This window comes from Pelobates fuscus, chromosome 6, assembly GCF_036172605.1.
Source record: "Pelobates fuscus isolate aPelFus1 chromosome 6, aPelFus1.pri, whole genome shotgun sequence".
NCBI classification, from domain to species: Eukaryota; Metazoa; Chordata; class Amphibia; order Anura; family Pelobatidae; genus Pelobates; species Pelobates fuscus.
This window is the reverse complement of record NC_086322.1, coordinates 41,089,149-41,115,973: the sequence shown is the minus strand read 5'-3', so window position 1 is coordinate 41,115,973 and position 26,825 is coordinate 41,089,149.

Sequence of the window (26,825 nt, the reverse complement as noted above, 5' to 3'; positions counted from 1 at the left end):
ATACCATTTGTTTTCTTCCTGGAGCGTGCCCTGCGAAGAGTGCTGGGTCAGGCCATAGATGAGCGTGAAGAGGAAGAGGAAGAGTTGTGGTCACCATCACCACCAGAAACAGCCTTATCAGCATCGCTTGAGTCAGAGGAGGAATGTGGCTTTGAGGAGGAAGACCAACCACAACAGGCATCCCAGGGTGCTCGTTGTCACCTATCTGGTACCCGTGGTGTTGTACGTGGCTGGGGGGAAGAACATACCTTCAGTGAGATCACTGAGGACGAGGAACGGGACATGAGTAGCTCGGCATCCAACCTTGTGCAAATGGGGTCTTTCATGCTGTCGTGCCTGTTGAGGGACCCTCGTATAAAAAGGCTGAGGGAGAACGACCTGTACTGGGTGTCCACGCTACTAGACCCCCGGTATAAGCAGAAAGTGCCTGAAATGTTACCGAATTACCGCAAGTCGGAAAGGATGCAGCAGTTCCAAAATAAATTAAAAAGTATGCTTTACACAGCGTATAAGGGTGATGTCACAGCACAACGGGAATCTAACATGGGAAAAGGTGAAAGTAGTCCTCCTCCTCACACGACCACGCCGGCAAGGACAGGATGCTTTACAGACATGTTGTTGATGGAGGACATGCGGAGCTTTTTAAGTCCTACGCATCGCTACAGCCCTTTGGGGTCCACCCTCAGAGAACGACTCGACCGACAGGTAGCAGACTACCTCGCCTTAACTGCAGATATCGACACTCTGAGGAGCGATGAACCCCTTGACTACTGTGTGTGCAGGCTTGACCTGTGGCCTGAGCTATCCCAATTTGCAAAATAACTTCTGGCCTGCCCCGCTTCAGGTTTCAGGATGGATCCCGAAGGGACTGACAGTGGGCGATTGGGTGATGCATTCGACTAAAAAAGGCCTGATGAGGGGGGTGTAACAGGGATTAAACTGATAAGAATAGTACTACTTAACACACCACTCCTATTTAGTGGCACATTAGATTGCACGCGCAGTGCCCCAAATTTGAAGTAGGAGGACCAACCAAGCATCTTTTTCCATCTCCCAGTTCCTAAAATCGATGCCACATACACGTCAACTGATAGGGGACGTAACAGGGATTAAACTGATAAGAATAGTACTACTTAACAAACCACTCCTCTCTGGTGGCACATTAGATTACACGCGCAGTGCCCCAATTATGAAGTAGGAGGACCGACCAAGCATCTTTTTCCATCTTCCGGTTTCTAAAATTTATGCCATATACACGTCCCCTGATAGGGGACGTAACAGGGATTAAACTGATAGGAATACTACTACTTAACACACCTTATAATAACGCAGAGAGAGGCAACACAGAGAGAGGTGTCTGAAGAAGAGGAGTCAGAGGAGGAAGGTGGCTTTGAGGAAGTGGAAGACAAAACACAGCAGGTGTCCCAGGGGGCTTGTTGTCACCTTTCGGGGACCCTTGGTAATGTATGTGGCTGGGTGGAGGAAGAGACCTTCAATGACATCAGTGAGGACAAGGAACGGGACATGGCTAGCTTGGTATCCAACCTTGTGCTAATGGGGAGTTTGTGGTTGTGCAAATGGACTGTTTGCGGTTGTTTGCGGTGCGTTAAACTGGGAGTTTGGTCTGTCACTGTGAAGCGGGCGTAACCCTTACACTACCGGATCGATACAACATCATACCTGATGTTTTAAAGCACGTTATTCCAAACAATTTAGGAATGTTAGGTGATTTATGCCCTTTATGGATTAAAACCAAATGTATAAACAAGTTTATAAGCAAGCATAACCATTATGAATTTGATATTAAAGGTTTTATTACCTGTTTTACAAAAAATGTAATATACCTGCTAATTTGCCCATGTGGACTACAATATGGGCACTCCACAAAAGAATAGGAGAGCATATAAATAAAATTTTGAGGGGAGTCACTCATCATAGTGTCTCGGCCCATTTTAAAGCAAAGCATAATATGGATCCAAACGGCTTAATCTTTTTAGGAATTCAAGTAGTGAAGAAATCATGCAGAGGTGGAGATTATATTTCTAAAATTGGAAGATAGGAAATGATGTGGGTTCACAAATTAAAAACCTTAGAACCACGGGGTCTTAATATAGAATTCAACCTTTTTATTTTTTTATAAATTTATATCAGAATCTTGTAGATTTTTAATGAATTTTTTTTTTTTTTATTCTTTATTTTTTCGTGCATATAGGTTCAACAGAGAAGCTCATGGTACCCCAAAGGCAATCCACTCGCTTACGTCATTGACATTTCTTACATGGGGGTTTAAAATTACATGAGCACATTTTTATAGTTATGGTGAACATCTGTAAGAATACAACATGAGATTCAGTGAAACATGAATAGGGAAACCACGGCTGTTAGTACAAAATAAGTGTTAGTCTTCGTTCGCCTACCTAGTCTGAGTAAAGATGTGTTGCTTTCTTCGCAACTGTGCGCTGCCCTGCTATGTGTGGCTGATCTCATGGTACGCCACCATTCATAGCCACTCAGGCTAAGCTACTGAGAGGTGGTTAGGTGGTGTCACGATGCGGTTCAATTATGCCGAGAATTTAACAAGCAGGTAAGTGTCTCATTGTGTCTACAGTGTTACGCTAGGTGTGTGTCTGCAGATCTCGGGTGGGCCGTACATGGCCTGAGCTAACGCTAGTGCTGATGGAACATGGGGTTATTTACAAGTCGTGACTAGTTGAAGCCTTTGCATCATTTTGGTTAGATGGTGGTTTCAATGGTGTAATCAACACATCTGTTACAGGGTAAGGCAGATGAATTCTTGGTACAGATCAGCATATTGACCTGGTAAGGTGTTAGCGTTAACCACCTAGTTAACCATGGTACATTTTGTGTGTATGAGATGAAAACAAAAAGAAAAACAAGAACTCTAGGTAAAACATTGCCAACAAATAACATAAGATGCCTAGAGATGGCGTTTTAGAGTAAAGGGATGGCTGCCTCAAGTGCCGTCTATCAGTCTTGGTTCTAACTCCCTGGAGTACATGTGTAGGGCCAGTCACTAGCAGCTGCTTCGTGCCCACTTGTCAGTCCCTACATGTGTCGATGTGAGATCTTAGCTTAGAGGGCGAATAGTAAAGGCCCATGGGCGTCATACCATAGGGGTATGTAAGGGGGAGCCTTCGGCAGCTCTTTCAGCGTTGTTATTTATGAGTGTGCGGTCAACGTGTTGGATGGCAGATCTGTGCATGGGACCTAGAGGATATGGACTAATGGGTCTTCTCGCTTAATAGCCCTGGTCGATTCGTGGAGTTTAGGGTGCTCCCTGTGGAGGGAAGAATGTCTGTGGCAATTCGGGAGAATGTACAGCACATAACGTGCAACAGGGCAATGAGCAGTAAAGCCCACTTTACAGTGGAGTGAGCTGTGTGTGATGGTATCCTATGTTGCCGACCTGCGGGACCGGCCTGTAAGGAGAGTTGGGTCTCTCACTCATAGAGTAGTTTAAGAAGCAGGCTGTCCGCGCTGACCCGGGTCCCAGGCATTAAGTGCCGAAGGGGTGTTCATCGGTGCTATCTAGGGGTATGAATACAACTGCCCCGTGAAGTGTATATATTCTTGTGTAGTCTGATTACGCTAAACGGTAATGCCTAGAACAGGAGGCTAAGGGTTATGCTAGTCAAGGTACGGGAGAAAAAAGTAGGTTAACATAACATCTAAAATGAATACTCTATTTTGAGCATAACTCAACAATTTCAAGGTTGGATTCAGTTGAGCTCCAGCAGTCAATGGTAGGTGGCAGGATGCCTTGTTTCGTCCCCTCCAAGTGTGGAATGGCAGGCAGTGAGCCCAGCCGGCAATAGGTTGCGACAGTCCCAAAGTCACTAAGTGGTGATCGCTGCGTATGCCTCCGGCGTGGAGCTTTGGGGGACAAATGGGACACTCCGGTCCGGGTCCCATGTATGGGTGCGGTTGTGAAGGCTGTGGTCATTCGCGTTGATAGGCCCCGTCAGGGTCAGTTGGTCGCAGGGTAGGTGCAGAAGTTGCAAGAAGGCCGGGGCGGCTTGAATGTCCTGAATGCTATGTGGTTCCGCACCCTTCGTGACTGTGAGTGTCCTGGAAGGTCGCCATCTGTAATCCACTTTGTGGTCACGGAGGATCAAGATGAGTGGCTTTAGCGATCTGCGCCAAGCTAGGGTGCCATTGGACAGATCCGGAAAGAGCGAAATGTCCATGTTTTCAAATCGGAAAGGGGTTTTGGTGCGGAAGGCTGATAGAATCGTCGCCTTATGGCTGTTGCTGTTGAGTTTTAGGATGATGTCTCTTGTGGTGTTATTGGGTTTAATGAATTTTTAATACAATCACCTGATTAAGTATACAGACTCATTCACATAATACTCAGAATATACAATTTCTTGGAAGTGTTGAGAAAATATGGTGACTCTTTTATTTCCTCCTTTTTCATCTCTTCCAAATTGTAACAATTTACTCTTTGCATATTCATTTTTGTAATATTATTTTTTGGAATTTTTTAACAAGAGAGCAAAAAATTGTTTACAATAGGAGAGCACTTTTTGCATGTTGCATGTTGCAGATTTCACTTTAACATATGTAATCTAGCACTTTAAATGTGATTCAGAAATATGATATTATATAATGGACTAATTGTATTCCTTTCTTCCTCTATTCAAGTAGGTAATGTTGAGAATAATAAAAGCTTTAGCAAATTACATAAGTATATGTTTTCAAGTATTACAATTTATATTAACTCATCCCACCTAATTGGATTAATATCCAAAGTGGTGTAATGATAAGCTGTACATGTAGACAAATACATTATTTTTTTTTAATGTTTTTTTTTTTAGACATTTAGTGAATAATCCCCTTGTTTCAGTTCGAGTTTGCACAAAAAGGTTTGGCATCTATAGATGTTAATATGTTGGTTAAGTTAACCAATCAAAGGACAGAATTTTCGGACTCTTTTGGGTAAATACACCCTGTGTAAATGCTTTATATTGAGACTGTGATGGACTAGTGGGAGGATCTAATGAAGCCGAGCACGTCGGCGAAACGCGTCATCACGCTCTGACGTCATTACGTCCAACGGTTGTATGCCCCGCCTCCTGGAACAAGTGTGAGTGATAGTAGCCCGTAGAGCCTGAAAAGGACCGACGGAATTGTTTGGGACTATACTACATCTGCGTGGAAAAGAACGCATAGCCAGACAACTACTTTTAATATTTGGAGTGTCAAATAAAGGATTTTTACTGCCATCACAGCCTCAAGCCTCTATATATATTGAGATGCCAACACAGTTCAGAGCAGACTAAATTGCTCTACTCTTGTGAGTGTTTTTGATCTAAATTTTTAGTATTTAAGTTTTATGCATATTGCCCTATGAGTTTTTGTTCTGTTTTTCTCTTTGAGTATGTCACTGAAGTTTTAACAGAAGCAACTTCAAAACTTTTAAAAGTGAGTGTGAAAACATTTGTGTGAAAATTATTCACTTTTATTGTTTGACGGTCTTAAAGGCACAGCACACTTTATTTTGTATTTTGTAATTTACGTGAGAGGAGCTCTTTCACGATATATAGTGCTGCTTTAAATTTGTATTGTACTGTACATATTAGTTTTAGTGCCATTTTTACTTGTTTTTTTGGTACCTTTATGGATTAAAACCAGACTCTGCATCAACTATGTAATTTTCCATGGGAGTTTTGCCATGGATCCCCCCTCCGGCATGCCACAGTCCAGGTGTTAGTCCCCTTGAAACAACTTTTCCATCACTAATGTGGCCAGAAAGAGTACCTGTGGGTTTTAAAATTCGCCTGCCTATTGAAGTCTATGGCGGTTCGCCCGGTTCGCCGTGCGCGAACATTTGCGGAAATTCGCGTTCGCCATTTGCGAACGGAAAATTTTATGTTCGCAACATCTCTATAATTGAACAATGAGTCTGTAAAGAGAGCCGTGCTACTGCATTTCCAGTATAGCAATAAGTAGGAATTTCTGAATTTTGCACTCTGTTCTTTAAAGGGACACTATTGTCACCAAAACAACTTTAGCTTAATGAAGCAGTTTTCGTGTATAGATCATGCCCCTGAATCACTTTTGTTTCTGTTTATGCAGCCCTAGCCACACCTCCCCTGGCAGTGACTGACACAGTCTGTGTGGACATAAAAATGGTTTAATTTTCAAACAAATGCAATTTACTTCAAAAGTTTTTATCTCCTTCTGTTCCTGCAGGGTCTAACAAGCTATTAACAGGGCAGGAGATACATTCTAAATTAGAGAATTTACAATATAGAAAGTATAAACATTAGATGACTCTTTACAGGAAGTGTTTAGGAAGTTTGTGTAAGTCACATACAGGGAGGTGTGTCTCAGACTTCATAATCAAAGTGATTTAGCTTAATTAATCTAAAGTTGTTTTGGTGACTGTAGTGTCCGTTTAACCCCTTAAGGACCAAACTTCTGGAATAAAATGGAATCATGACATGTCACACATGTCATGTGTCCTTAAGGGGTTAAGCAGCATGGTTTCTCCACATAGCTAAATACATTAAATCTTCAAAGGAAAGCAATAGGCTGCTGGGCAAATTGTAGGGTTTTTTAATGTTCTTTCCCATAACACTAGACACTAAGATTACCCATTAAAAGTTTCATAAACATGTCACATTGGTAGCACTATACAGCATCAATATATTCATCAAGGTTTACATCAATTACTAGTCAACTTGTCATAATTGTGGGAAGCATCGGAGTTGAAATTGCCATTATCCCTATAAAATGCTTTCACCACTTTATAGTATGTGCATCAGTTGCATTTGTTTTTAGAGCACACATGTCAAACTCTGGCTCCCTAGATGTTGCCAAACTGCATACCTTTGCAATTTTACACGCCTCTCAATCTGTCTTTTTTATTATTCCTAAATCTATAATAATGATATTGTCAGACAAACATGAGAATTAACAAACACTTAAGAATTTTTTTTTAAAATAAATTATTAATAGCGACGGAAAATATAACAAAATACATTTCTTAGGTATACAGAAATTCTAACTCTGAAATTTTACAATTTGAGATTTATTTTATTCCTTACTGCTTATTGTATGTGGATATTTATGTTTTTCTTTTCTTTTTAACAATGTGTCCTCTCTGTGTTTCGTGCTGCTATGTTACTATAGATAGTTTTACAATTTGTACTCTCCAAGTATGTTTATATGCATAACTGAAGTGAAATGTTATGACAGCCTTCCTATTTCTGTTTTCAAACCCTAAACATTAGTCAAACCTTGTTTTCACAGTTAGTGCTTATTACAGCATTATAAATGTCCCAGGTGGCATAAAACAGTGTGGTTTGGCATCTCTTAAATGTCCCAGGTGGTTTAAAAACATTGTAGTTTGGCATCACTTCATGTGTTTTATAAATAGCTAGTTACACACTTGAAAGTGTTGCCATTGCAAATGTATTTATTTTTCATAATACAGTATAAAAATGTATCTTGTTAACTACATAATATCTGTAATACTTTGTTATCCATAATTAGTGTTGTCGCGAACCCGGATTTTTCGGTTCGCGAACGGCGAACGCGAACTTCCGCAAATGTTCGCGAACCGGCGAACCGCGCGAACCGCCATTGACTTCAATGGGCAGGCGAATTTTAAAAACAACAGGGACTCTTTCTGGCCACAATAGTGATGGAAAAGTTGTTTCAAGGGGACTAACACCTGGACTGTGGCATGCCAGAGGGGGATCCATGGCAAAACTCCCATGGAAAATTGCACAGTTGATGCAGAGTCTGCTTTTAATCCATAAAGGGCAGACATCACCTAACATTGACACCTGTCCTCAAAGCCCAGCCCTGATACACACTGACACAGAGCAGAATAGAGACTGTTCCCCATACATAGGGTCACTTGGCAGATATGGATTGACACCTATCCTAATGATCCCTGATACACACTGACACAGAGCAGAATAGGGACTGTTCCTCCTACATAGGGTCACTCGGCAGATATGGATTGACACCTGTCCTCAAAACCCCTGATACACACTGACACAGAGCAGAATAGGGACTGTTCCCCCTACATAGGGTCACTTGGCAGATATGGATTGACACCTATCCTAATGATCCCTGATACACACTGACACAGAGCAGAATAGGGACTGTTCCTCCTACATAGGGTCACTTGGCAGATATGGATTGACACCTGTCCTAATGATCCCTGATACACACTGACACAGAGCAGAATAGGGACTGTTCCTCCTACATAGGGTCACTTGGCAGATATGGATTGACACCTATCCTAATGATCCCTGATACACACTGACACAGAGCAGAATAGAGACTGTTCCCCCTACATAGGGTCACTTGGCAGATATGGATTGACACCTATCCTAATGATCCCTGATACACACTGACACAGAGCAGAATAGGGACTGTTCCTCCTACATAGGGTCACTTGGCAGATATGGATTGACACCTGTCCTAATGATCCCTGATACACACTGACACAGAGCAGAATAGGGACTGTTCCTCCTACATAGGGTCACTTGGCAGATATGGATTGACACCCAAGAGGCGGCTCTCTAATTAGGCGGTTTAGGCGGCCGCCTAAGGCCTCGCGCTAGAAGGGGCCTCGCGGCCGCCTAAAGCGTGTAATTAGAGAGCCGCTTCAGGGCTTTCTTTCCCAGTAAAAAAAAAAAAAAAAAAAAATTAAATACTTTAATGCCGGTCGGCGGCCGCATCAAGATTGCCGCGGCGCCGGCGCTATTAAAAGATGAAACCCTCTCAAATGGGTTTCCCCGTGCAGGAGTGAGTCCCCTCCCCTCCTCCTGCACACTTCCTGGTAATCGGCCAATCCGCGATGTCGATGACGTCACGACGCGGCGACGTCACGACGTATCCCCTCCCTGCATTCCCCCGCCTGCGGTACCAAGAAGAAGAGAGAAGAGTAGCTGCTACTGAAGAAAAGAGAGCAGAGGAGAAGAGAGAAAACGGAAGGACTCAGGAGAGCAGAGGAGAAGAGAGAAAAAGGTAAGGAGAGCAAAGGAAAATACATTAAAGAGAAGGGAAGGAGTGCAAAGGAAAATAAATAAAAGGGGAAGGGAAGGAGAGACAAAGAAAATAAATTAAAGGGGAGGGGAAGGAGAGCAAAGTAAATTAAAGGGGAGGGGAGGGGAAGGAGAGACAAAGAAAATAAATTAAAGGGGAGGGGAGGGGAAGGAGAGACAAAGAAAATAAATTACAGGGGAGGGGAAGGAGAGCAAAGTAAAATAAATTAAAGGAGAGCAAAATAAAATAAATTAAAGGGGAGGGGAAGGAGAGACAAAGGAAATAAATTAAAGGGGAGGGGAAGGAGAGACAAAGGAAATAAATTAAAGGGGAGGGGAAGGAGAGACAAAGAAAATAAATTAAAGGGGAGGGGAAGGAGAGCAAAATAAATTAAAGGGGAGGGGAAGGAGAGACAAAGAAAATAAATTACAGGGGAGGGGAAGGAGAGCAAAGTAAAATCAATTAAAGGAGAGCAAAATAAAATAAATTAAAGGGGAGGGGAAGGGAAGGGAAGGGAAGGGAAGGGGAGCAAAATAAAATAAATTAAAGGGGAGGGGAGGGGAGGGGAAGGAGAGACAAAGAAAATAAATTACAGGGGAGGGGAAGGAGAGCAAAATAAAATAAATTAAAGGGGAGGGGAGGGGAAGGAGAGACAAAGAAAATAAATTACAGGGGAGGGGAAGGAGAGCAAAATAAAATAAATTAAAGGGGAGGGGAAGGAGAGCAAATTAAATTTGAGGGGAAGGAGAGACAAAGAAAATAAATTACAGGGGAGGGGAAGGAGAGCAAAGTAAAATCAATTAATGGAGAGCAAAATAAAATAAATTAAAGGGGAGGGGAAGGGAAGGAGAGCAAAATAAAAAAAATTAAAGGGGAGGGGAGGGGAAGGAGAGACAAAGAAAATAAATTACAGGGGAGGGGAAGGAGAGCAAAAGAAAACAAATTAAAGGGGAATGGAAGGAGAGCAAATTAAAATAAATTAAAGGGGAAGGGAAGGAGAGCAAAAGAAAATAAATTAAAGGGGAAGGGAAGGAGAGCACATGGAAAATAAATTGAAGGGGAAGGGAAAGAGAACAAATGGAAAATAAATTAAAGGGGAAGGGAAGGAGAGCAAAGGAAAATAAATTAAAGGGGAAGGGAAGGAGAGCACATGGAAAATAAATTAAAGGGGAAGGGAAGGAGAGCACATGGAAAATAAATTGAAGGGGAAGGGAAAGAGAACAAATGGAAAATAAATTAAAGGGGAAGGGAAGGAGAGCAAAGGAAAATAAAGAAAAGGGAAGGAGAGCAGAGCAGAAGAGAGAAAAAAAGCAGGAGAGCTGTACCCCCCATCTTTCCACAGAATAATGGTGGTATATCATGACAATATTACTTAACAATATTAAATATTATTAATAATATAATAATTATATTATTTACTATAATTATATATTATCCTAATTATTATATTAATTATTATCATTAAAGGAAAAATCCAGTGCCAGGAAAACAATCGGTTTTCCAGGCACTGGAGGTACCCTCTCCCTCCCACCCCCCAATACCCGGTTACTGAAGGGGTGAAAACCCCTTCAGTCACTTACCTGAGGCAGTGACGATGTCCCTCGTCGCTGTCTCCTCCTCTGCGCCGCTCCTCCTACTGTCTCCGTCGGCCGGTGGGCGAGACTAATCCCGCCCACCGGCCGAGGAGACCTAATGCGCATGCGCGGCATTAGCGCTCCCCATAGGAAAGCATTGAAAAAGATTTTCAATGCTTTCCTATGAGGAAATGAGCGACGCTGGAGGTCCTCACACAGCGTGAGGATGTCCAGCGACGCTCTAGCACAGATAATCTGTGCTATGAAGGAGGAAGTGACCTCTAGTGGCTGTCTAGTAGACAGCCACTAGAGGTGGAGCTAACCCTGCAAGGTAATTATTGCAGTTTATAAAAACTGCAATAATTACACTTGCAGGGTTAAGAGTAGTGGGAGTTGGCACCCAGACCACTCCAATGAGCAGAAGTGGTCTGGGTGCCTGGAGTGTCCCTATATTAATTGTAAATATGTTAATATTAACAATATTATTATGATAATATGTAATATGTTATAATCACAGTATAGTATTATAGTATAGTATTGACTCCTTGACTGACATCAAAATTGAAGATCTCAGCCAATCCGATGCTTTCCTATGGGAAAGCATTGTGATTGACTGAGATCATCAGTTTAGATTATGTTTGCCAATTGGGCGGATCCGGTGCTGGCGGACTTGTGCAGCTCTAGAAATTAGGTACGTTTTTACTACATTGGGGGGGGGGTGGGGGCTAAATAGTTAAACACGATAGGGTCAGGAATACACATTTGTGCTCCTGATACTGTAGTGTTCTTTTAATACACTGTTGAACTTTATTTCAACTTTATTTCAGTTTTAGGAGACATCAACAAGAATAACTAAGTAGTCAGCCACAAACCTTTTATCTATACCCAATGTTTGTGTATAGGTATTTTGTAGAATAATTTAATAACAAAAATAAGTTTGTGAATAGTGAGATTATGAGGTTTATTAATGTTTGCCTTAAAATATATAATTTATACAGTTAATTTTAATATCGGCTGCTTATTTTTTCTTTTTAGCGCGCGTGACGCGCGGTGGGGAGGGGGGGGGGCTCATATTTGATTTTCGCCTAAGGCCTCAAAAAGTCTAGAGCCGCCTCTGTTGACACCTGTCCTAATGATCCCTGATACATACTGACACAGAGCAGAATAGAGACTGTTCCTCCTACATAGGGTCACTTGGCAGATATGGATTGACACCTGTCCTCAAAACCCCTGATACACACTGACACAGAGCAGAATAGAGACTGTTACTCCTACATAGGGTCACTTGGCAGATATGGATTGACACCTGTCTTAATGATCCCTGATACACACTGACACAGAGCAGAATAGAGACTGTTCCTCCTACATAGGGTCACTTGGCAGATATGGATTGACACCTGTCCTAATGATCCCTGATACACACTGACACAGAGCAGAATAGAGACTGTTCCTCCTACATAGGGTCACTTGGCAGATATGGATTGACACCTGTCCTAATGATCCCTGATACACACTGACACAGAGCAGAATAGAGACTGTTCCCCCTACATAGGGTCACTTGGCAGATATGGATTGACACCTGTCCTCAAAACCCCTGATACACACTGACACAGAGCAGAATAGAGACTGTTCCTTGTCCACAGAGACCATGATACACACTGACACAGAGCAGAATAGGGACTGTTCCCCCTACATAGGGTCACTTGGCAGATATGGATTGACAAATCCCTGACAAACAGCTACCACATGCAAGGAAGGCAGCAGGGGCGCAAATGACCCACTCCCGACGCGGGAAGGTAGTGACGACAAATAACAATACAGGACTCTTTAGAGGCCCTGTGATTGTAATCAGTCCACTTGAAATCCTTTAACTTTGATCAATTGGAGGGAAGTCTGGTGCAGAGCCACTGACCCATGCACAGGGCCAGCCTTAGGCCTTTGGGCGCCCTGTGCAAGAAATCTTCCCGACGCGGGAAGGTAGTGACGACAAATAACAATACAGTACTCTTTAGAGGCCCTGTGATTGTAATCAGTCCACTTGAAATCCTTTAACTTTGATCAATTGGAGGGAAGTCTGGTGCAGAGCCACTGACCCATGCGCAGGGCCAGCCTTAGGCCTTTGGGCGCCCTGTGCAAGAAATCTTCCCGACGCGGGAAGGTAGTGACGACAAATAACAATACAGGACTCTTTAGATTTTCCAGACCCTGGGGTTGACATTAGTCCAGATTTACATCTTGTGACCCATGAGGATGTTCCAGGCACTACTTGTGAAATAAAGACAGATAATAAAGTGAATGATCCTTCTCCTTGGGACTTGCACCCTGTTGTTGAAGGTGGAGTAGGCAATGGCAAGAGCATGCTGTGGGTAGTCAGTGCAAACACTCTCTTCCCGGTGAATAATGAGGAGACTAACTATGATGACGTTATTTGCGTTGAAAGTAATGATGCCAGAGATCTTTTGAAACCATATGGAAGGAACGAATTGGTTAAAAGAAAGGCAAGAGACACGCTATAGAGACACAAGATATGAGTGGCAACTGTCAAAGCACACTGGCACAGGTCTGCAGAGCACACGCTGAAGTAGGCCTGAGACACCCGCTTGAAGACAAGTAACTGCTATTCAATCTATAACAGTGAAAAACAAATTTTGGTTGTAAAAGCACGCTATAGAGACACAAGATATGAGTGGCAACTGTCAAAGCACACTGGCACAGGTCTGCAGAGCACACGCTGAAGTAGGCCTGACACCCAGACGCTTGCAGACAACTAACTGCTCTTCTATTACAGTGAAAAAAAAATATTTATTTTAAATCTAAAGCTTAAGCTATTGTAAAAACAGATATGAGTGGTGGCACTGGGCAAGAGGGCACAGTATCCACTGTGAAACTCACACAGAAGCTGGCAGGCAGGCAACTGCTCTTCTATTACAGTGGAAACAAAGTTTTGGTTTTAAAAGCATGCTATAGAGACACCAGATATGAGTGGCAACTGTCAAAGCACGCTGGCAGGGTTGTGCAGGGCACACGCTGAAGGAAGGCCTGACAGAGCCGCTTGAAGGACACTGACTGTCTGCTATTAGCTTACACTGGAAACCTTTTTTCTTTGTAAAAGCACGCTAAAGAGACACCAGATATGATTGGCAACTGTCAAAGCACGCTGGCAGTGTTGTGCAGGGCACACGCTGAAGGAAGGCCTGACAGAGCCGCTTGAAGGACACTGACTGGCTGCTATTAGCTTACACTGGAAACCTTTTTTCTTTGTAAAAGCACGCTATAGAGACACCAGATATGATTGGCAACTGTCAAAGTACGCTGGCAGGGTTGTGCAGGGCACACGCTGAAGGAAGGCCTGACAGAGCCGCTTGAAGGACACTGACTGGCTGCTATTAGCTTACACTGGAAACCTTTTTTCTTTGTAAAAGCACGCTAAAGAGACAGCAGATATGATTGGCAACTGTCAAAGCACGCTGGCAGGGTTGTGCAGGGCACACGCTGAAGGAAGGCCTGACAGAGCCGCTTGAAGGACACTGACTGGCTGCTATTAGCTTACACTGGAAACCTTTTTTCTTTGTAAAAGCACGCTAAAGAGACACCAGATATGATTGGCAACTGTCAAAGCACGCTGGCAGGGTTGTGCAGGGCACACGCTGAAGGAAGGCCTGACAGAGCCGCTTGAAGGACACTGACTGGCTGCTATTAGCTTACACTGGAAACCTTTTTTCTTTGTAAAAGCACGCTAAAGAGACACCAGATATGAATGGCAACTGTCAAAGCACGCTGGCAGTGTTGTGCAGGGCACACGCTGAAGGAAGGCCTGACAGAGCCGCTTGAAGGACACTGACTGGCTGCTATTAGCTTACACTGGAAACCTTTTTTTCTTTGTAAAAGCACGCTATAGAGACACCAGATATGATTGGCAACTGTCAAAGTACGCTGGCAGGGTTGTGCAGGGCACACGCTGAAGGAAGGCCTGACAGAGCCGCTTGAAGGACACTGACTGGCTGCTATTAGCTTACACTGAAAACCTTTTTTCTTTGTAAAAGCACGCTAAAGAGACAGCAGATATGATTGGCAACTGTCAAAGCACGCTGGCAGGGTTGTGCAGGGCACACGCTGAAGTAGGCCTGACACCCAGATGCTTGCAGACAACTAACTGCTCTTCTATTACAGTGAAAAAAAATTATTTATTTTAAATCTAAAGCTTAACCGATTGTTAAAACAGATATGAGTGGTGGCACTGACTGTGCAAATGGGCAAGGCATCCAACCTCACACAGAAGCTGGCAGGCAGGCAACTGCTCTTCTATTACAGTGAAAAAAAAATATTTATTTTAAATGTAAAGCTTAACCGATTGTTAAAACAGATATGAGTGGTGGCACTGGGCAAGTGGGCACAGTATATGCTGTGAGCCTGACACACAGGCTGGCAGGCAGGCACCTGCAATTACATTACACAGGAAAAAAAAAAAAAGCAGCCTGATGTTCTAGCCCTAAAAAGGGCTTTTTGGGGTGCTGTCCTTACAGCAGAGATCAGATGAGTCCTTCAGGATTGTAGTGGACACTGAATACCCTAGCCTAACTATCAATTTCCCTATGTAATCAGCAGCAGCTAAACTTTCCCTCCTCTCACTAAGCATGCATCTTCCGAATGAATCGAAAATGGATGCTGGGAGGGAGGTTGGAGGGTGTGGAAGGGAGGGAGTGCTGCTGATTGGCTGTAATGTGTCTGCTGACCGAGAGGCACAGGGTCAAAGTTTGCCCAATGATGACGAACAGGGGGCGGATCGAACTGCGCATGTGTCCGCCCGCCGTGGCGAATGCGAACAAGCTAATTTCGCCGGGAACTGTCCGCCGGCGGACAGTTCGGTACATCACTATCCATAATTCTAGTTTAGGAAATACCACTTCTGTCTGTGACTCACACAGACTCCCTAGACACACCTTGAAAATAGGTCTGATTTTAAAACCTTACTTAATGCACCATGTGTTCATTTTAAAAGCCTGTATCGTGTACTCTGTTAGTTGCCTGCTAGAGCCTGCACTAGCCTCCTCTAAATGATTGAAGTTTACTTCTGTGCAATAAGATTGGTTTGAAAAATGAATCTATTTTTATGGGGGCTTTGTAAATCACAACTGGGAGGGGGTGCAGTTAGGGATGCAAAAACATCCTAAATTTCAGAGAACTGAGCTGTAAGACTAAAAGAGCATGACCTAAAGTCAAAACTGCTTTATGAAGATGAACTTGTGTCGGTGCTTGGAGTGTTTTAAACTAGTATATTTAAAACCTTTTGTGTTGTAACACCGTATATGTAATAGTTGCCAAAAGTAGTTGTACATTGTTCTACAAATTATACCCATGTACATTTTCTACATCAGTTTGTAACTACAAATACTTTTTGAACTCACAGCTCTCTGAGCCTGTGCCTCTTGAGGCAGCATGGACATTCATTTGTTTCGAATGATGCCTCATGTGAAAACATGCAAAAAAAGTCACATAGAGAGAGAGACAGAGAGATACTGTACATGCCCACCATTAATTATGAGAAGCAAATTATTATAATGCTAATGTCACAACAAATACAGCTATTTATAATAAAAATCACTATTAAAGCTAAAAATAAAGGTAACAGCTAAGTGCACAGTGAAATACCTTATTCCAACCTATCTTTAACATCTCTATCTTCTCTTTTTGTCAAAAATGTGCCTATCCTTCCCCCGAACTTTAGGTAACATTTTTGTTTTTATGAGAGCAGAGAGGGAGAAATCAGTTGTTTAGCATTTTAAATGTACTTCCTTTAGGAAGAATATCCATCTCATGTCACATTGTCAGTGAGTAAACAATCTGGTGACATTAAAAATTGCAGTTAGGAATTAATAACATCTTACACCTGAAATGATATCAATTGATGCAAATACAATATAAACAATTAGAAGTGACATATCAGAGAGATTCAAAAAGTTTAATACGTGTATTTGCGTTCATTGTGGGTGAAAAATTACTATATGGCCAGTTTAAAAATTACTTTAAGAACAACTCTTCTAAAAGACTGGCTTGGTTAAAGCCAGAAACTAGTCATGGAATTAAAATGTGCTTTTTTATTTTTCAAAAACATTTATAATAGCGATTATAAACTGAAAGATTTCAGTGGACATATCTAGAAGTCTATGCTATGAATTGTGATACATTGACAGAGACATTCAAAATACTTGCAAAATGAAAGCCAAAATAGATTAGATAAAGATTTAAAAAACACATTGTATACCTATTATAATCTCATATATGCAAACTATATCTTGCCTGCACTTCTAAGCTTTTCAAAACTCGCTGTATATATTCACTGTAAAAAATAAAAGTGGCTCACATGTTTGGACTGATAGAATGATATAAGGAATATCATGAACGAAATGTCACTTTATGTGAAATGTAGAGTCTATTCAAAACAATGCCATCTTCTTGCACTATTGTAGCATGCCTAATGCCCACTAATGGCCATTTTCGTTTCTCACAAAGAGCACTTGAACCTTTTTTTCTGTGTAATTAACCACATCTGTGTGTTTGTTAAGTTTGTTACTTATGTGGACTTCTAATGTTTGAGTTTGTTGAATTTCTTGCCATAAATTAGTAGACACATCATTTCATGTAGGTAACATAATCATAAAATATGCATTTATGGCACCCTATGCAAGCAATCACAAAGAATCACAAAGAAATCATCAAAGTTACTTGAACTCTATAGCATTTGATTTTCCCATTGTGGAAGTTTAAACCATTTGTTCTTAAACTTTAAAAGTAACATAATATAACTCTTTGCAAAAGGATCCAATTTTTTATTTCTTATAATAAAGAGAATATTATTATTTATTTATGACAGGTCCTTCAATATTCTTAGATCATCACCAATTAATAAATGTATGCTTAAATAAGTTATTATTGCCCTAGGCTATAGCTTCATTAGAGTCTAAGTACTTAGCACATGCCAAAATCTTCTTACAATGAAAGGGGACATGACAGCATTGTCTGGAATTCAAGAAAAACTGAAATTCATTTTAATATCTTATATTATTAAAAAATATATATATATATTTTTTCCTTTTGGGCATTAAGCAAAAATTAAAGGTATAAGAAATAAAAAATATACCTAAGTCTATTCTCAAATTTATTTTTTTAAGGAATAGTGAGTGGAAGTTAAGTTACTTAATAATCGTGTTGCAATGCTCAGGCCATTACACTAATATAATAAACAAAGAATAAAAAAAAAAAAAAAATAATTTTAATAAGGTTTACAATCAGTTGTTTTGGCCTTGATCATGCAAGATAAATTCCTCCTACTCATCTGCACACAACAACGTTCTATTTAATGAGTAAACTACTCTGTTATTTTTGGCAGCCTCACACTAGTGTCAGACCTGCCCACTTGGATGTTTAGGACAGAAAATTAAATTATAAATACCTCTCCTATCAGTTTGGCTGCCATCTTTTAGGTTCTCCAGTATTTTTCCTGTCCGATTGCTTCTAGATAGTTTCTCCTACTTTATTTTATGCTTTCCAGTCTCTTCTGTGTCTCTTCATAGAGACTCAGTACACACAGCCCTGTGAGGTGACTCCTTGACTTACCAACTTTAGTGACCTTGAATCTGACCTAAACTCTCTTCACAAGGTAGATGACAATGGCACATATAGTGTATAAGAAGTCCTCTAGTTTACTATAGCATGAATTGTCAGGACTGAACAGAGGAATAGCAATTTTAGGTCAAAACAAACATGCAGCATACCTCTCAAGTGTCCTTATTTAGAAGAGACAGTCATTATTGTGCATCCTAATCTATAAATGCTCGCAGTTTATTGAATAAGATCCATTAATTTGTGGCAATAATGACAACTGATAATATAGATTTGGTCACTGTTACTGAGACATGGAATAATGAGAAAAATGACTGGGACATAGCAAGACCATGGTACTCTTTATATAGAAAAGACAGGGAAGGTAAAAAAAGGGGGCGAACATAGAGTCTGTTTGGGTTACGTTAGAATTTGGTAATTACACAGTAACTCATGTAGGTGTGATTTATAGGCACCCAGGACAAAAAGAAGAGTTAGATAATCTACTAGTTGGGGAAATAGCCAAAATGACAATGAAGGGGGAAATTATCATCATGGGTGACTTTAATCTTCCTGATGTGAACTGGAAAACCAAAAAAGCTGCTTGTGCCAGGAGCACACATATTCTAAGCTCCCTACTGTGATTGTCTCTAAAACATGTTGTTAAGGAGCCAACTCGTAAAGAGGACATACTAGATTTAGTGTTAACAAATTGAGATCAGACATTACTGTAGGGGAAAGTCTAGGATCCAGTGATCATCAGTCAGTGTGGTTTAATATAAGAACAGTGACTGAGCCACACCATGCAAAAAAAACAAAAGTTTTAGACTTTAGAAAAACAGACTTTTGTAAAATGGGAATTTGTGTAAAGGAGTCATTATCAAACTGGAGCAGTTTAAATGGAGTCCAAGAGAAATGGGATTATTTAAAAGTTGCACTGCTGAAGACAACAGAAAATTGCATTAGGCTTGTCAGTAAAAGCGAAACATTTAAGAAATCACTGTGGTACTCCGCAGATGTAGCCAAAATAGTAAAAATCTAAAAGTTAGCAATTAGTTATTAAAAAAAAAAAAAAAAAAAAAACAGAGTGAGTAAGATAGACATATCTATAAGATTAGGCAGAAAGAGGCTAAGCAAGTTATAAGAGCTTCCAAATCACACACAGAAGAGAAAACAGCACAGCCAGTAAAAAAGGGACAAAACATTTTTAAGATACATAAATGAGAAAAGGAAAGTAAAACAAGTATTAAAAACAAAAGAATGAAGGTATGTAGAAGAGGATAAAGGTCTAGCTGACTGCCTCAATGAATATTTTTGTTCAGTGTTTACAAAGGAAATGGACCTCAGTTAGGAAAACGGACAAATGAGTCATTTGTTACATGTGAGATTACAGAGGAAGAGGTTCTATTTCAACAGTCAAAAGTAAAGACAAATAAGTCAATGGGGCCTGATGGAATTCACCCAAAGTTATTAAAAGAGCTTAGTGATGTACTAGCAAAACCATTAACAGAATTATTTAACCAATCATTATTGACAGGAGTAGTCCCAGAAGATTGGAAGTTAGCAAATGCTGTGCCCATTCTCAAGAAATGTAGTAGGGAGAAGTCGGGCAACTATAGGCCAGTAAGCCTTACTTTAGTAGTGGAGAAAGTAATGGAAACCATGTTAAAGTATAGGATTGTTGAACATCTAAAATCACATGGATTTCAAGATCAGAGACAACATGGGTTTACTTCAGGGAGATCATGCCTGATCAGGGTGGTGCAGTAGACATTATTTACCTAGATTTCAGTAAGGCTTTTTATACTGTTGCCCATAAAAGGCTTATCAATAAACTGCAATCTTTAAGTTTGGATTCCAATATTGTTGAATGTGTAAGGCAGTGACTGAGTGACAGGCAACAGAGGGTTGTAGTCAATGGAGTATATTCGAAGCATGGTCTTGTCACCAGTGGGGAACCTCAGGGATCTGTACTTGGACCCATTCTCTTTAATATTTTTATTAGTGATATTGCAGAAGGCCTTGATGGTAAGGTATGTCTTTTTGCTGATGATACTAAGATATGTAACAGGGTTGATGTTCCAGGAGGGATAAGCCAAATGGAAAATGATTTAGGTAAACTAGAAAAATAGTCAGAGTTGTAGCAGCTGACATTTAATGTGGATTACTGCAAAATAGTGCATCTTGGATGTAAAAACCCAACGGCAGAGTCCTATCCTCAACATCTGAGGAAAGGGATTTAGGGGTAATAATTTCTGATGACATAAAGGTAGGCAGACAATGTAATAGAGCAGCAGGAAATGCTAGCAGAATGCATGGTTGTATTAGCAGTAGAAAGGGGAAGTGCTCATGCCATTTTGCAGAACACTGGTGAGACCTCACTTGGAGTATTGTACCCAGTACTAGAGACCGTATCGCCAGAAGGATATCGATACTTTAGAGAGAGTACAGAGATGGGCTACTAAACTGGTTCACGGATTGCAGGATAAAATTTACAAGGAAAGGTTAAAGGAAAGACAAGACAGAGGGGATATGATAGAAACATTTAAATACATAAAGGGAATCAACACAGTAAAAGAGGAGACTATATTTAAAAGAAGAAAAACTACCACAAAAAGAGGACATAGTCTTAAATTAGAGGGGCAAAGGTTTAAAAATAATAACAGGAAGTATTACTTTACTGAGAGGGTAGTGGATGCATGGAATAGCCTTCCAGCTGAAGTGGTAGAGGTTAACACAGTAAAGGAGTTTAAGCATGTGTGGGATAGGCTTAAGGCTATCCTAACAATAAGATAAGGACAAGGACTAATCAAAGTATTTAGAAAATTGGGAAGACTAGATGGGCCGAATGGTTCTTTTCTGCCGTCACATTCTATGTTTCTATGTCACTCAAATGGTTCATGGATTGCAGGATAAAACTTACAAGGAAAGGTTAAAGGATCTTTACATGTATAGCTTGGAGGAAAGATGAGACAGGGGGATATGATAGAAACATGCAAACGAATAAAGGGAATCAATACAGTTAAGGTAGATTGTGAAATGGCGCTTAAAATAAAAAATATTTTTGAAAATGCCGATCTATCAGCTGCTGCAACACTGTTGTGGAGATCTCTCCAATCCACCAAAATTTCAAGTATTGCACAGATAAATGCAATTAAAGGGAAGCATCCAACATTAATCCCTTAAGCTGTAAATAAACACTCACCCTTGATATATGGGTATTGGTAAAAAAGGGAGAGAAAAAAATCTAATAGTGAAGTATATTGAGTACTGTGTGACTTATACAGAAATGTGTATTAAGGTGTCATTTATATATTACACCTGACTTACTACACTTGAAGCAATCTCTCTTTGAGTATACAAGGAAACAAGAGGGAGGGTGTCACCTTAATACACCAAAGTGGTTGTGATTTGAGCCAGTCCCACGTTTGGCTCTTCACTTGTGAGTTTGTTCTTTATAATTTTTTGTATAAGTCACACAGTACTCAATATACTTCACTATTAGAATTTTTTTCTCTCCCTTTTTTTTATATACCTATATTGGACTTACCGATACCCATATATTAAGAGTGAGTGTTTATTTACAGCGCTCCACTTAAGGCAGGGGTTCTCAACCCAGTCCCCAGGACCCCCTACCAGTCCAGGATTTGGGGATTTCCTGGGTGTGTCTAAGGTGTTTAGAAAAAGGGGGAAAAAAACACCTTAGACTCTAAGGTGTTTTATTTTCTTTTTCTAAACACCTTAGACACACCCAGGTAATCCCTAAACCCTGGACTGGTAGGGGGTCCTTGAGGACAAGGTTGAGAACCCTTGACTTAAGGGATTAATGGTGGATGTTTTCCTTTAATTCCCTTTATTTGTACAATACAGTTGTTGTAGAATTATTAGGCCCCTTTAAATCTATACCCTTATATTTCTTTCTCATGCTCTCATAGTCTTATAAGAATGCTTTGTTCATAGAAATTGTGTGTCAGCAGGAAATGTTAGGTTCCTGCTGAGTGAAACATTGTAGCAGCTAGTCTTAATAAAATGTGAAGTTACTAAAAGCCTTGAGAACTAACCTTGAGAGACTAACATGCCAACTACTCAAAATGGCTGCCAAAGCCCCCCTCCCATCGAGTGAACTCCTCGTGCTAGCAAGATGGCGCTGAAATCTGGAGGAGAAGTTCATGACGACAGTTGTGACACTAGATATAACACCCAGTAGGGAGGGCATTTAACTAACCACTTAACACCTAAACCAATTAATAATGTTTACTTGTTGTTATCTTGAATTTCTTTAGTGATGTAATTATGCCTTTATAAGGGTCTGCCCACCCACTTTTTAACAGATGCCATTAAATTTCCTGAAGTTCTTTCATTTAACCTGAACCTCGTGTCAGTGTGAATTTACTTCTGTGTGCACGCAACTTTATTATTTCTAATTTGGACAGGAACAGATAGTCATTCAAACTTTTTGGTTTGCTGAAAAGAAATCTATATCAGTTGGCGCATCAACGTGGGGCTCTGGGTTATGACCTATCGGACAGCTGTCCAAGAAGACCCTGGGGGGGTTAATCCTGGGGGACGGAAGGAGCTTGATCACCTCTGAAATACACGGTAGAGATTGCTGCAGCACCTAGCCGGTATGTTCCTGCCCCCTGTGATTTACCTGTCCCAGTGTCTGAGACTGCTTCCGAGGGGACATCAAAGTCAGGTAATTACTTGCCCAGAGACCTTGTATTTTTAATTTGATACCTATTTTACCTGCATGTTGACTATCTGTTGCCTGGGTGTGTCTGATTTGGTTTGTCCTTAGCTTAGTGCCCGGGTAGAGTGTTTGCCTGTTTACCCCTTTTAGGAGCCACGTGGCTGTGGCTGTAAGGAAAGAGGGGGGTGGACCTGTGGAGGTTTTCCTGGGGGTCCTCTATTACCTGTTTACCTCTTTTAGGTGCTGAGTAGCTACGGCAGTAGGGAAAAAGAGGGGGGGGGGATCTGTGGAGGGGTGTAGACTCACTGCCTCCTGGGGGTTCCCCATAGTGTCGCTCTGACAGCTTAGCTAGCCTCATTGGACACTTGGTTTCTCTGACTGGATTGCAGAGAGGTGATACGTTCCAGCCTCGAGCGCTGAGGCTGGTAACATTTGTTTTGATGGTGGGATTGGATTCGGGCAGGCATTGCTGTCTCCATCACCACGTGGTAGTGTGACTTGCGGGTGGGCCCGCAACAGGGACACTATGGGAGTGAGGGAAGAGGTGGTTACGGGTCCGAACCACTGTAACGAGGGAGGCGGACGGAACTCGGGCCAGTGTTTGCTGTGTTCCGTCGCCATCAGGTAGTGCGGCTAATCTGCAGTCATTCCCCGAGCGAGGACACTACGAGGTTGAGGGAGGTGGTTTTGGCCACACGAGTTAAGGAAAGGGATTATTGTTGAACTTATTTGAACTGTGATGCATGCACTGTATTTACACTGAAATGTTGTCTTAATTGTCTGTCACACAGATTCCTGTGTTTACTTTTATCTTACTCTCTGTACTATTTGCACTTTCCCCTCCTATTTCTCTTTTTCTGTTGAGAGAAGTGATTGGTCACACACTTCTTGCCACGCTCCAATCCGCGGCTACCTCGGGTAGGCGGAATCAGTGACTAGTCTACGTTTTGGGAAGACGTACGTAGGAGCTTACTCTTACGTAGCAGTCGAGCACTGTAGACATTCTGTTCCTTTTTCTATCTCTATATCTGGGACGCCTTATATAGGGAGGATGGGACAGAAGTTACATAAACCCAATAAGGGTTGGTTAGCATGTGATCTGGTTGAAGATAGAGAAGGAGAGGAGATTGATCACAAAGGTTTAAGATTGTATGTTTATCATAATAATTGTGTTACTGGGAAATTCTCGCAGCCAGCGCCCAGTCAGCAATGACCGAAATGTAGCTGACCACGGTCACCACCCCTGGTCCCCACCCTACCACTGCCCCTGTATACCCAGTCTTAAATGTTGTGGTTTTTGTGTCTCTTTGCTCGCAATAATTGTAATGTAACTATCATTCTGTCTTGTTACTGTACAGCAGTGACATGGTTAACTTTCATGCCTGCAGTTTCTCTCGTTTCTCTCTCTCCCCTGTTTGCACTCTGTCTCAATTTCTCTTCACCCCTCCCTCTCTTTAGCGGAGGAGGGACATGTTTGCCTTCAGCGAGAATGTGCTCAGTGAAGTTATTCAGAGCTACTGATAAGAGTTATAAATGGGATTTTTTGCTAGAAAATATTCTAATTGTGTATTTTGTTATTTACATAGAAGTTGATAGGATGGTTAAGGAGTGATGTGTCGTATAAGAGGTTTCTAGGGTTTGTATATTGTTATTGTTGTTGCCATTTATATGACGCCAACAGATTCCGTAGAGCTTTATATATATTGTGTTTTGTGATAAGGCAGTGAGGATTGTGGGGGAGACTCGCTCACGAGGCGCTGTATTTTCTTTCGCGGTGCAAAGTAAAGACTGGTGTATATGATTACGGAGGTTAGGAAAATGAATCTGCTACAAGAATAGAGGAATATTTGGACGTGTTAAGTGATTAATGCTGGTGGATGATAAGAGAAATTGGTTGAATTCCGTGAGTTTATTTTGCATCATGTTATTTTAAAGTACATGTTTCTAGAGACAGCTTTACGGGCTGTCAAATGCATAATGTTCTCAACTGTCTTATTTAACCCGTCAAGTCTGTTCATAGTTTAGTATTTCATTTTGCTGAACAGAATGTTGCTTCTCTGACTTATTTTATTAGTTATAATATAGTGTAATGTTGAAAGCACGACAGCCACGACGCCTAGTACAAAAGGAGGTTGGCCCTGCCAGTCCTGTGAGCTCCACCTAATTACCATTATCTACAGTCACGTACGCTCCTAAACTGATGTCACTTCCTCCCTTACCATGCCCTCACCTCCTGCACACACATCATGGTCGTCACTTCCACGCTTGCCATCATTTCCTTCCCCTCCCCTGTCATGGCTGCCTCCATCAAGAGGCCTACCCCTATCATGCTCATCCTGTCTTATGATATGCTGTTCTCCTTGAACTCTACATATTATGAACAAGAAAGTTACAGTTACTAAAATAATCCTGCTATTTGTTTCCCTGTATCAGAAATGTGTCTGTGACAAGTGATGGTTAATGATGGAGAAAATATATATAGATAGAAAATATATATATATCGATTCACGTGTAAGTAACAAATGTATTTTAACTTTGTGTACAAAAATTGATAACATGCTGGAAAGGGGTTATCTTAAAGAATCCTTTACATTTAATACATTTCTAATAAACAAAGATTTCATGAACAAATGGTAATACAGTTAAAGGTTTGGTCTCAAAATGTTTTGATCTAATTGAAAAAGAACCAGAAAACATTATAAGCCTAACTATTTACAAATGGAATAAGGATTTAGGTACTAGCATAAACTATGAAGAATGGATAAGGTGGGAGTGTGCTCCAATCTGTCTTTATTGAATAATGATAGCCTCCAAGATTAAAGACTGATTAACGTAAATTTTGATGTAAGCCCAGATATTTTATTATTGCATATACAGGGAGTGCAGAATTATTAGGCAAGTTGTATTTTTGAGGATTAATTTTATTATTGAACAACAACAATGTTCTCAATGAACCCAAAAAACTCATTAATATCAAAGCTGAATATTTTTGGAAGTAGTTTTTAGTTTGTTTTTAGTTTTAGCTATTTTAGGGGGATATCTGTGTGTGCAGGTGACTATTACTGTGCATAATTATTAGGCAACTTAACAAAAAACAAATATATACCCATTTCAATTATTTATTTTTACCAGTGAAACCAATATAACATCTCAACATTCCCAAATATACATTTCTGACATTCAAAAACATAACAAAAACAAATCAGTGACCAATATAGCCACCTTTCTTTGCAAGGACACTCAAAAGCCTGCCATCCATGGATTCTGTCAGTGTTTTGATCTGTTCACCATCAACATTGCGTGCAGCAGCAACCACAGCCTCCCAGACACTGTTCAGAGAGGTGTACTGTTTTCCCTCCTTGTAAATCTCACATTTGATGATGGACCACAGGTTCTCAATTGGGGTTCAGATCAGGTGAACAAGGAGGCCATGTCATCTTTTATACCCTTTCTTGCCAGCCACGCTGTGGAGTACTTGGACGCGTGTGATGGAGCATTGTCCTGCATGAAAATCATGTTTTTCTTGAAGGATGCAGATTTCTTCCTGCACCACTGCTTGAAGAAGGTGTCTTCCAGAAACTGGCAGTAGGACTGGGAGTTGAGCTTGACTCCATCCTCAACCCGAAAAGGCCCCACAAGCTCTTCTTTGATGATACCAGCCCAAACCAGTACTCCACCTCCACCTTGCTGGCGTCTGAGTCGGACTGGAGCTCTCTGCCCTTTACCAATCCAGCCACGGGCCCATCCATCTGGCCCATCAAGACTCACTCTCATTTCATCAGTCCATAAAACCTTAGAAAAATCAGTCTTGAGATATTTCTTGGCCCAGTCTTGACGTTTCAGCTTTTCAGCTTGTGTGTCTTGTTCAGTGGTGGTCATCTTTCAGCCTTTCTTACCTTGGCCATGTCTCTGAGTATTGCACACCTTGTGCT